The sequence below is a fragment of the Chenopodium quinoa genome, unplaced genomic scaffold (assembly GCF_001683475.1).
Source record: "Chenopodium quinoa cultivar QQ74 unplaced genomic scaffold, ASM168347v1, whole genome shotgun sequence".
Taxonomy (NCBI): domain Eukaryota; kingdom Viridiplantae; phylum Streptophyta; class Magnoliopsida; order Caryophyllales; family Amaranthaceae; genus Chenopodium; species Chenopodium quinoa.
This window is the reverse complement of record NW_018743572.1, coordinates 1,683,773-1,696,422: the sequence shown is the minus strand read 5'-3', so window position 1 is coordinate 1,696,422 and position 12,650 is coordinate 1,683,773. Positions and strand designations below refer to the sequence as shown.

General features: G+C 38.2%; 1 long non-coding RNA gene across 1 annotated transcript; it reads right to left on the bottom strand.

Annotated features, from left to right (window-relative positions):
* Window positions 1-8,132: 8,132 nt before the first annotated feature.
* Window positions 8,133-9,861, bottom strand: LOC110681671. The gene is made up of 4 exons (XR_002503321.1): window positions 9,486-9,861; window positions 8,761-8,795; window positions 8,452-8,671; window positions 8,133-8,354 (listed from the first exon to the last, which is right to left on the bottom strand). It is a non-coding gene; the product is annotated as an uncharacterized LOC110681671 (long non-coding RNA).
* Window positions 9,862-12,650: the final 2,789 nt, after the last annotated feature.

Below are 12,650 nucleotides of genomic sequence, written 5' to 3'. Positions count from 1 at the left end.
TGCCGAAGGTAATCTCTTGCGTCCTTCCATCGTCTGGACGACACAGGCTCCTCTCTTCGAGGCTGCCTACCCCTCCCCCCAACCGACTACGTTTTTGCCAGCAAGTCAGAGAAATTAGTCCGTGGCACTCTCGGGGACCTTCCAGTCGGCCATCGAAAGGGAGTGTTTCCAGCGTCCGTTGCATGGACCGCTTTGCTGTGCGTCTTCTTTGGAGCCCTCTGCTCCTCTCTCCTGGGCGGCTTCCTAGAGGTAGAGGCTCCATTGTTTTCAATTTCTATTCTGAGTTTTTTAAGCGCAGCCTTAAGAGAGCCTGCGGCGACAGGAGGATCATCAGCTTCTTGAAATGTGGCTATTAGAGGATCACTAGTACGGATTGTAGGGATTAAATCCTCTACATGTCCCTCCTCGCCTGGATTAGGTGTCTGACCGTCTATCGCCATAGCGTACGAGTATCCCCACAAACGGCGCCAAATGTTTCGGGTTTTTTTTTGGATTTCCTCGGATACTGGTCACGCTCTCCTGGCAAAGAGACGGTCCCACCTGCAAAACAACGAATATTCCGATCAACAGAATATTCGCCTCCGACGAACAAGTCAGTGATCAGAACGGAAAAGGCTAGAGAGAGAAAGTAGAGAGAAGGTGGAGCTATTTAATGCTCTATTGTTTGTAAATTTCTTGATCCCCTCCCATCATAAATGATTGGAGTATTTATAGGGTGGGACTCGTGCCCCTCTCTAGGGTTTATACCCTAGATTTGCGTGACGTGATTGGATGTGCAATCAGTGAATGCCACGTGCTACTCTGGGGGCGCCGTTTTGCGGCTTTCATTGTTATCTCTCGGGATTTGGGCCCTGACGTTGCTAGGGTTTTCTGGCATGTTGATTATTAAGGGAACAAATGTCCTTAACACATGGCATCTTCTCGTGACGACACGTGTCACCCTCTAACTGGGCCACGTGTCGCGACGAGACTGGCATGCGGCCTTAAGGGCTCTGAATTACGTGGCATCTTCCCGTGGTGACACGTGTCGCCCTATAACTGGGCCACGTGTCACTATGGGATTGGTCCATGTATACGGGGTATTTTTACCCACAACACATGACTTTCTTAAAAAAGAAAGAGTTAAAACCATAAATACCAGGGGCTTTTAAGTTGTCAATGCTCTTAAGAGCACTATCAATCTCAGAATGAGAAACAGGCTGAATAAGAAACTGCTGAGCAGAAAAACTAAGCTGCTTACCTCTTCTCATAGTGACCAAATCAACAGCAGGAAACAAGAAGCCTTAGTCCCTAAGAGAGACTTATAGAAATTAAGAATTTCAGTTATAATAGCAGCAAGGTCCTTGAGCAAAACCTGATTAGAATCAAGGATAGAATCTATCCTGTTCCTGGCTTGTCTAGTCTTCATCACAGAAAAGAAATAGTGAGAATTGCCATCTCCAAGCTTAATCCAGTTAATTCTGGATTTCCGCTTGAAAATGCTTTCCTGAATATCAGTCCAATGCTTAACAACTGTAATAACATCAACTTTGATTAGGGGATTTTTATCCACCAATCAGCATCCGACACGTGGGCCAGCCAAGTTTTGCCACGTGTCCTTCATGTAGGCCAATAGGAGCCTGCCACGTGTCATCAAGAGATTCGTCCTCCTTGGACCAATTGCAATGTGACACGTGTCCACCCATGCCAAATGGGAAAACCGGCCAAAAAGGCCCAATCATTGTGGGAGGCCCAGTCAGCCTTAGGTTTAACCTAAACCTAGTACTGGCACGCATCCCAAGGTATATAAATATGCACATTAATCCTCAGGGGGATTACGCACATTTAACACTCTCACCTAGAGAGTCCCAATTACTTTTATTTCCGCATTAATTACTCCTTAATCAAGTACTAACTTGACCGTCGGAGGCGGATCTCCAATCGTCCGGAGCATCCGTTTGTTTTGCAGGTACAGGCGTCCGGTTCCAGTCTCAGAATTGTAACTCTCCCGCAAGACATCAAAAAACCCCGAAACAAGCTTCCTTAACATGGAGATCACTGTCATCTGGATTCTGAATAATCAAGTTCTGAATGTCTAAAAGATCATTGTGAGCCTGATCAATCTTCTCAGAATCATTGCCAAAATGATTGTAGTTAAGAGATTTGATACTAGCTTTAACAGCTTTAAGCTTCTGCCATATTCCAATATTACCAGTATTCCAAGAATGGGAGACAATGTCTAAGAAATCAGGGTGATCTGCAATACATTTCATGAATCTAAAGGGCCTCCCCTTTCCAGTAGGAGTAGAACAAATATCAATGAGTAAAGGAATATGATTAGACATGGAAGGGGCAAGATAAACAGTCTCCACATGCCCATAAACATCAAGCTAACTTTGATTACCAAAAGCTCTATCAATCCTAGTAATAGTCCTAGGACCAGAATGAGCTTTATTTTACCAAGAGTAAAAAGCCCCTTTACTCTTAATCTCAGTAAGATCTAGCTCATCAACAAAATTCTGAAAATCTCTAGCTTCATACTTAGTAACATCATTTCCATTGAGCCTATCTTGAGAGTGAAGAATAGAATTAAAATCTCCAACACACAACCAAGGAATCTGCTGCAAAGAGATGTTTTTAATACCTTCCCAAAGAGGAAGCCTATCATGGATAGAGTGCATACCATATACAAAGGTGAGCTGAATCTGAGAAGATAAGTCTTTGTTAAAGACAATGAAATGAATGAACCGCTCATGGATTTGCACAATGTTCACTGTAACTCTATCAGCATTCCAGCCAACCCAAATCCTACCCTTAGGAGAGCAGCAACAGTTACATACCCAAGTCCAGGAAGGGCCAAATTTCTTCTGAGCACCAATAATATTTTTAGCTTTCACTTTTGTTTCAAGAATACCAAGAACATCAACTGAATGAGAGTGAAGAAACCTCTTTACATAAACAACTTTGCCAAGGTCATTCAGGCCCCTGACATTCCATATAGAGAAAATCATGAGACCAAAGGGGAATTAACCTCACCCCCGCTTGGATTGATAGTAAAACCACCAGCACTTTCTGTTTCATCTTCAATCAAAGCTACAAAAGCATTTTAGGTAACAGCTGGTTGATTAACTCTAGTATGTTGGCTCTTTGTTTCCCTCCCAACTATTCTCCAACCTGCATCTGAGTCATTCAAAGCAGTAGAAACATTTGGAGTGATGACAAACTGCCCATGAACAGTGAAATCAGTAGTAGCAGGGACAGTAGGAACTTTAGCAACCCAGTTTTGTTGCTTAGGAGTTGCAGTCACTGACTGCTTGGGAGCTGCAGTCACTAATGTCTTAGAAACTGCTGGAGCTTTAACTGAACATTCATGGCAAACTTTATTGCATTTAGAGCAAAAAGGTGGAGTCCATTCATAGACTACCTTAAGTTCCAGAATTTCCTTTGAGGGGTTTTCCACAAAAACAGATTAAGGTAAGGGCTTAGTAACATCAATCTCTATCAAAACTCTAGCAAAGGAAACTATTAGTTGTCTAGTAGTATATTCATCAGAAAAAATTGGGATACCAAGGAAACTACCAATACGACTAAGAGTTTCAGGACCCCAGCAATTTAAAGGTAAGTTTGGGAACTTAACCCATAAAGGAACAGTTCTCAAAATCTCAACACCAAAATCAAATTTGGAGCTCCAAGGCTTAATGATTGCTGGTTTCCCAAGGAACATATGTGGACCAGAACAAAGAATAGTATCCTTATCACTAATTGAGCAGCAATTAATGATAAAATACCCATCATCGTGCTAAAATATGTCTGGTTTTTTCACATTATACCATTGTTGAGCTATAAAACATTGAACAACAGCAATGGTAGGATAATAACCAACCACATAGAAAACTATAGCTTTAGACCATTTATTATTACCTTCCATAAGTTCATAATCCTGCAACTAAGCTATCTGTTTCCCATCTTGAACCATCAGGGCAACATAGGACAGGAGAGCTCCCTTAGCAGTCAACGTCTAAGAAAAAAATCTAGGTCGATCTTCACCATCTCTGTGTGTATTCTGCTCCGGGGAAGGTATAGAATGAGACTCAGGAATAGTTGGTTCAGATCGTTGAGCAGCAGCTCCAGCATCCAATGGAACAGTAACCCCAGAAACCCTAGGTACTATTCTATTAGATACCGAGGATGCTGGTCTAGAAATGGCTTCAGCAAAATAGTGCAATAGTTTCAGCATCACTCCGGGGAATAGAACTACAAGATGGATTGACCAGTGTCGGCGCCGGAGTGACCAGCTCATCTGCCTCCTGAACCGGGCTTGGCACAAAATTAGAGACTGAGTTTCGCAAATTCTGCAAAATTGTATCAAAAACTGGATCACTAGAATTCCTATGTTGTACTAATTGAGGTGTAGAATTGTTCTGCTTCTTCTTAGCCATCAAAAATCAAGATTGATAAAGAAACCAATCAAAATCGAAGAATCATGGAGAAGAGAGAGAAGATGACTATGATAATTCAAATGTAGATAGAGTTTATAAATGCTCATTGATAATAGAGAAGATCTCCAATACAATTGTCACCATTGAATCTTCAATCTCTCAATCACCATTGAAATTCCTCACTTTCTCTCTCTAAAATCTACTCCTAAAACTAACCCTAAAACTAGAGAGAAAAGCTCTCAACTAAGCTAAGAATATGATCAAAATTTAATATGAAACTTATTCTAAACTTGCCCCAAAAATCGTGTTACAAAGATATTTTTAGAGGCGCGAAACACCAAAAATCGAGCAACAAATACCCAGGGAGGCGCGCCCGTGCAGCAGGAGAGGCGCGCCCGCACCATGGGGAGGTGCGCCCGCGCCACACTGTGGTGCGGCCGCACCCGAGCTTTACGCGCCCGCGCTTCACTAGGTTTCTTCGAAATTCTCGCGGCTTCGTGCGTTCGCTAAGGTCGCGCGACTAAGATGATGGTGAACACTAGGAGTGGCAGTAGCTTAAGCTCTAGATTAGTGGGTACACCACTTCTTAATTGTAGCACGGCATGAGAGCGCAAGAGCCAAGACTTGGAATTTCCACTTCCTTGCATCTTGAGTTTTCCAAATGCCGTGAGCTTGCTCCAAAGGCTTTCTGCACCTTAGTAGATCACAAATATTAAGACCCAAACCTCTTACAATACCTACAACCACGGAAATAGAGAAAATAAAGGAGAAAAGGCTAGAAAACCAACAAAATACACAAAATAAGAGAGGAAAGGTAAAACTAAGCAACAAAGAACAAAACTAAGCATTTATTGAGTAAGAAAGATATGAAAAGAGGATGAAATCAACCTAAATGCTCATCAAATGGTGCCATTTATGACACCCATCAACATTTGGAAAAGTCCTTTCATGAACATTTGTTTGCTTTTCTTGTATTTTGGTTCCTTTTCATGCTTTTCCTAGTTTGTATTATTACGAGAGTTATAGGTTAATCTCATAGGAAACCTTTACGAGAGCATCACTCGTCCTCTAGGGCGATCTAGGGGTTTAAATGGCTTGTCTTTAGTTGCTAAACTTGACCGTGATTCCTACGAAAGTGAGTTAGTGTATATTCCCATCCTCTCTAGTTTTCTAGTTTCCTTATTTGCTTGAATAATGTCATCTTTTTTCATTGGGTTTGATTTTGTTTTGCTCGAGGACGAGCAAAAGTTTAGCTTAGGGGAATTTGATGTGCGTCATTTGTGGCGCTCAAAAGAATAAGATTTTGGTCCTTTTTCGATATTTTCTTTCTTTATTTTCCTATAATTTTCTTAGTTTTCCTTGTTTTTCCATTTTAATAAATCATTTTGAGTTTTGATTAGTTTTGTTTTGTTTTTCATTATTTTAGTCCTTAATTCATAGTTTTAGTTTTATTTCTTTAATTTTCTATTTTACTTTATTTATTTCTATTTTATTTATTTTATTTTATTTTGTCTTGATTTTTCATCTCGGGTTTGCTTGTATGTAGGTGTGGTTTGGATCGACGTATGTGTATTAATCTGGAGTAACGTTTGAAGTTTTAGGTCCTAATCAAGGAAACAATTGAGCAAGTAGCCCAAGCCGGAATCAGCAAGCAGCCCAGTCGCGGGGTCTGCATCCGCGGGCGCGGGATCGCATACACCAAAACAGCCAAAAAATCAGGCAGTAAGCCCCCGAGGTCTGGCCGCGGGCTTACCGCGGACGCGGCTCTAGCACCGCGGGCGCGACCGTCGTGCCCTGTTCCAGCCAATTCTCACTCACACACTTCCCCGACTCTCGCATTTAACACACTTTTCACCTCCAACCACCAGCCGCAATAACCATCACCTTTGCACCACCTTTCAGCCGCTACCAGCCGCAACAAACACCACCTTCGCACCACCTTGTAGCCGTAACCAGCCACACTAATTACCTCCAAAAACAACTGCACCTCCCAAGCTGCACTACCCCCGTAACAGTACACATCGACTGCCCCTTTCAACCTCCAAGTTAGTGCGCACAAGGTGGGTGTAAATTAGCCGTTGATTTTGATTAATTTAATTATCAAAAGATTGTGATGCGCATGATTAGTGGAGTGAGAAGCAGGGGATTAATTCCCATTTGAAGAGCCGTTATATCGCAGCCTCTAACTTTTTATTTTGGTTTTCTTTTCTTTTAATTCTCTTTTTATTTTTCTTTTTATTTTATCTTCCTTTTATTTTATTTTCCTTTTACATTCTTTTTCTTTTCTTTTCTCTTTTATTTTCTTTTACCCTTTTAATTATAAATACCCATTTTGGGGTAAAATTTAGAGAACAATTAGAATAAGAATTAGACCACATTTTCTTAGATTAGTTGAGAGCTTATCTCTCTAGATCTAGGGTTAGTTTTAGGAGTATATTTTAGAGAGAGAAAGTGAGGAATTTGAATGGTTATTTGAGAGGTTGAAGATTCAAGATCACAATTGTATTGAAGATCTCCATTATCAATCAATGAGGATTTCTCATTCTCTCTCCTCTTTATTACTTTATCCAATTTTATGTTTTTTTGAATTGATTTTGATGTTTGATGCTTAATTAGTGTAGTTGTTCTTGATATAATATTAATTCTTAATTTCTTTAGTTGTTTGTTGGTAGATGATGATATTTGAGTAGTTCTTTGGCTAGGAATCGGGTGAATTTTGTATGATTGATTAATTGAGATTAATTTGGGAATTGTGTTGATTGATTGTTGAGATTAAAGTGATTATGAGGGTTTGCATGTGTGTAATTCGATGAGGCCTTATGAATTATGCTATATTGCATTGTAATTGCTAATGACACGAATAATTGATTTAGGAATTGCAATTATCGATTGGTTTTGATTGTGATTCTCTTTGTTTGTTATTCATAGTGAACCCTAGCTTAACAATTAGAAGATAACTCTTTGATTCCAATTGATTGCTCCTATTATTAGTCTTCACAACCTTTGATTGGCATGATCTTCCCAAGTTGTTGCAATTGACATGATTACTTGTTGATCCCTGTTCCTAGTGTTTTATTTCCTTGGTTACTTGTTTTGTTAGTTGTTAGTTTTCTCTCTTATCTTCGCCTTCAACCTAGCTTAGGCACCCAAATCGAAAGCATTTGAACATTACCGTTTCTTTCGGTTTGACCCTTGATTTGCCTCTATACTTGTATTGATGTTTGTTAAGTGTTTATAAATTTAGTTTGACTGGGGGAAGATAAGATAACGACCTAGTATTTCCCTCGTCAAAGTTCCCCGGGGCTAAGACATATGTAGAACACACATGTTTTTTTTCAGAAAAATCGAGGGAAGCTTACTATGAGAAGAGAAATAAAGCCACTAGAAGTATTTAAACATTGTCGTGATACGACAAAATCTATTGTTTCACGGTGCTGGACACTGCGTCACGGTTAGGGCTGTACACCGGTCCAAAACCGGACCGGACCTGGACCGGACCTGTTAGGACCGGGACCTGAATCAGCCAATTCTGAGGACCGGGGACCGGACCTAATTCAGCAGGTCCGGGTCAGGTCCAGACCTGAGCAATCAGGTCCGGGTCAGGTCCAGACCTGAATAGACCTGTTTTGTGTGTTTTTTTTTTTTGTTTTTTTTTAAAGAAAATAAATAACCTGTTGGACCTAATTATAGACCTGTTTACATAAAATCTGAAAATATCAATGACAAAAACTACATAAAATCTATAAGTCTCAAATATAACAAATAATTCATTAAATTACATAAAGTCTCTAAGTCTCAAATACTAGAAATACATAAATTATCCAAAGACAACTTGAATTTTGGCGAGTTGCTTTCCCTTTGATTGCGTGATTCACACTAATGAGTCAACGAAAACAACTTCATCGTCTCCATCGTTAGATACATCATGTTGCACCTCTAAATAAAAAAACATTATAGAATATATTAATGAATGATAACAATGAAATAATAAATTTGGTGTAACAAAATTACAAGTACATAAAATTAATACTACCTTTCTCCATTTCTTGTAACTCTTTCAAATTTTCTTCCATATCCTCTTACTTTTTCTGTTCCATATGTATTCCCGCCCCGCTTTTAACTTCTTATCTGGAGGCAAAGTAGATTGCAATTCTTCCATATCCTTTTCAAAAAGTGGCTGTGGCATTTCTTGAGAAAAAGCAGCAGATCTTTTGGATTGAGAGCTCTCCATCTTCAATATAATTATACACAATCTTCAATATAATTATACACAATATAAGTAATTTTTAAGTAACAATTATAAACACATAACATTTTATAAAAAAATGTGAGAACAACTTACATTGCAAGAGTAAGAATCCGTGGTTCTTGTTGATCCTAAACATATAAAACGATAGAATTCAATTACAATTCAAATTGAATTCACAAAATAAACAGAATACATACAAATATACAATACACCAACAAGGCAGCAAATTCTACAATATGAACTAAATTCGAAAGAAACAGATTTTAAACAGATTTATCAATCTACTTTAAACAGATTTATCAATCTTTTCTGATTTATCAATCTACTCCCAGCAAATTCACGGAATAAACAGATTTTAAACACACAAATCGAAAGAAACCAAAATTCAACATGCATTCGAAACAAATGAACTAAAATAATTAAAAAACAGTTACTTAAAATAAATAAAAAAACCTCAAAAAAAATCATGAATTGGAAAAAAATGAACTAAAAAATAGAACTTGCAAACATCAAACAATCATAATAAGCAATTGAAATACAAAATACCCAATTCAAATATAATTAGATTTAATTTAAAAAAAAAAGAACTTACAGGATACCAAAATTCAACATGCATTCGAAACAAATGAACTAAAATAATTCAAAAACAGTTACTTAAAATAAATAAAAAAAAACCTCAAAAAAAAATCATGAATTCGAAAAAAAGTTAACTAAAAAACAGAACTTACAAACATCAAACAATCATTATAAGCAATTGAAATACAAAATACCCAATTCGAATATAATTAGATTTAATTAAAAAAAAAAAAAGAACTTACAGTGAGATGCAGATGCAGGGTGTAGTCGTCGACTCGTCGTTGCAGGATGTACAGCGTGTAGTCACTGCTGGTCTGGACGTCTGGTGGGCGGTGGCGACTTCCGACTTGTGTCTGGGCGCCTGGGCGGTGGTCTGGAGGGAGTGGGTGTTGTCGTGTTTGCTTGTCGGCTGAGAGAGAGAGAGAGAGAGAGAGAAGTGAGTTAGGGTTAGTGTGTTAACAAAAATGAAACTGACTTCTTTTGAAATTTGGGATTTTTTTTTTTTTTTTATAAAAAACGCATTTTTAACGGGTTTCAGGTCCAGACCTGAAAACCCCGGGTTTGGACTTGATCCGGACCGGGACCGGAAACCTTGATTTTCAAGGACCGGGACCGGACCTGAATCTACAGGTCCGGGTCAGGTCCGGTCCCAACAGGTCAGGGTCAGGTCGGTTTTCAGGTCCGGTCCTGTTCATGTACACCCCTAGTCACGGTGCCCTGCGCCGTGACACGGCAATCTCTGTCGTGGCACGGCAATCAGGAAATCTGACTTGTGCCTTTATTTTCTTCGTTCACGACTAGGTTATCCAATTTTTCCTACAGGACAGACCTGAAATACGACGTTAAAACGTCTATGCATATGTAAAAAATTCCAATTTAATCACAAAAATATTTTCAAGAATCTTTCAAGTCTCATTGACTCATCTTAATTAATTACCGATAACTCAAATTGATAAATAACCAAGAATCCTTCCCAGCGGTGTTGCTCGAAGTACACCAACGTTTAAGCATGTATTGAATATGCTTGGCACTCATTGGAAGTGGCAATTGACATAATACGATTAGGGACAAGGAAAGTAGGCCGCCAACAAGTTTTTAAGGAACTTGTAAACCGTTCACGGATCATAAAAGGCAACCACAAATAAAGGGACAACGAAAGGCAACAACCATTGACCCGTGAAGGTTACACCCCATTCATAATCCATGAGATTACTAACTCCATATGGTTCGGAACCACAAAAGGAGGATTGGTGATGATGGTACGAAGTGAGTGGTGGTGTCACATTCGCCCGTATTGGCCTCTACTCGATTCTTATAGTGAAAAGTGATTCCTCCGATCTCAAAGGAAAACAAACAAAATATTCAATTTGCTCCAAACTATCATTAAGCTAAATTTGTTGAATATTAATGCAACACATAATTCTAAAATATTTGTGATCACTTTAGTAAACAACAATATTAAAAAATAACCTAAACCGGTCGTCCAAATAATCTTATTAGGCGTAATTTTCAATTACATATTCCCTTTAACATGTAATATAGGGATCATAACAATAATAGAATAAACATTAATATTGGAAGCAATTTCACAATAATTCCATAAGTCAAATCTAATATAAATTAACCTAATCATGATACTAGCAATATTTAAAATAAAATAAGTAATTAAATTAATTAATTACTCACATTCCGCGCGTTCCTTTAAATTGCTAAATCATGAATAAATTGCTAGTAACTTCAATAAAAATATAAATCAAATGGAAATTAAATTAAATAAATGTAGAGTTGATTTGGTCCAAACCCTCAGTTATTTTTACCTTTCACAGCTGTGTTTAAAGACGGAACCTCATGTCGAGTACGGCCTCTTTGGAGTTCTTAAGGAAGAAATGATGTAATTAGAAATATAGGTTTAAGGCTTAGAATATAAGGGAAAGAGAGAGAGAAGATAATGATTTTTGGTGTAAAAGAGAGGAAGAGATAATCATTTGATGCTTCGAAATGCAGAAAGAAGGGGGGTATTTATAAGGAAAATGAGCTCAGGGAACACACGAAACCCTAAAAAGATAAAAACCCTAAAAACACTACCGCGACACGACAAACTATACCGCAACACGGAAAACTACGCCGCGACACGCGGAAAAATGGTGTGACGCGGGGAATTAGCAGCCCTAAAATGATAAAACGCATTTTAGGTACCGTGTCACGAGAGAGCACTGTGACACATGAAAAATACCATGTCATGGTACCAGGCGCCGCGCCACGTCATCAGGCGATGTGACACTGCAGTTTTACTTAATGTGCGGTAATTCCAGTTTTTAATACGTTTTTAAAATTATCATAACTTTTGATCCGTAACTCGGATAAGACATATAATATATCATTGGAAAGCTTCTCAAATCTAATTTCCATCCCAATTTGAGTCAGGTCAAAATAATTTGTAGATTTTATGAAATGGACGTTTTAGTAGAAGGGTGTCGGTTTTTGGCCGAGTTTATTGTTTGGCTCCTATCTTCTTCTTTTTAAATCAGAATTGGGCTTGTGATATATTGCTGGAAAGCTTATTACAAGGCCTATCTAACAAAATAATACTTGGATCAAAATTATAAGGCAACAAAATCAGTTTCTCTCGGTTTGCGATGTGATCACGAAAAGAGGAAAACAAGTTACGGTTTAGGGAAATGAGCTAGGAAATTGATTGGTTTATGAAATGTATTTAATGAAAACATGGAATTAATAAGTACTCCAAATATTAAATATTCAACCCAACCAATAACAATAATAGAATAAACAATAATATTGGAAGCAATTTCACAATAATATCGTAAGTCAAATCTAATATAAATTAACCTAATCATGATACTAGCAATATTAAAATAAAATAAGTAATTAAATTTATTAATTAATTACTTACATTCTGCAGGTTCCTTTAAATTGCTACATCATGAATAAATTGTTAGTAACTTCAATAAAAATATAAATCAAATGGAAATAAAGTTAAATAAATGTAGAGTTGATTTGGTCCAAACCCTTAGTTATTTATACCTTTCACCCTTTGGTTTAAGGACGGAACCTTAGGTCGAGTATGAACTCCTTGGAGTGCTTAAGGAAGAAATGATGTAATTAGAAATATAGGTTTAAGGCTTAGAATATAAGAGAGAAATAGAAGAGAATGATTTTTGGTGTAAAAGAGAGGAAGAGAGAATCATTTGATGCCCCGAACTGCAGAAAGGAGGGGGAATTTATAGAGAAAGTGAGCTGAGGGAACACGAAACCCTAAAAAGATAAAAACCCTAAAAAACACTGCCGCGACACGGCAAAGCATACTGTGACCCGGCAAACTATACCGCGACACGACAAACTATGCCGCGACACAAGGAAAAATGGTGTGACCCGGGGAATTAACAACC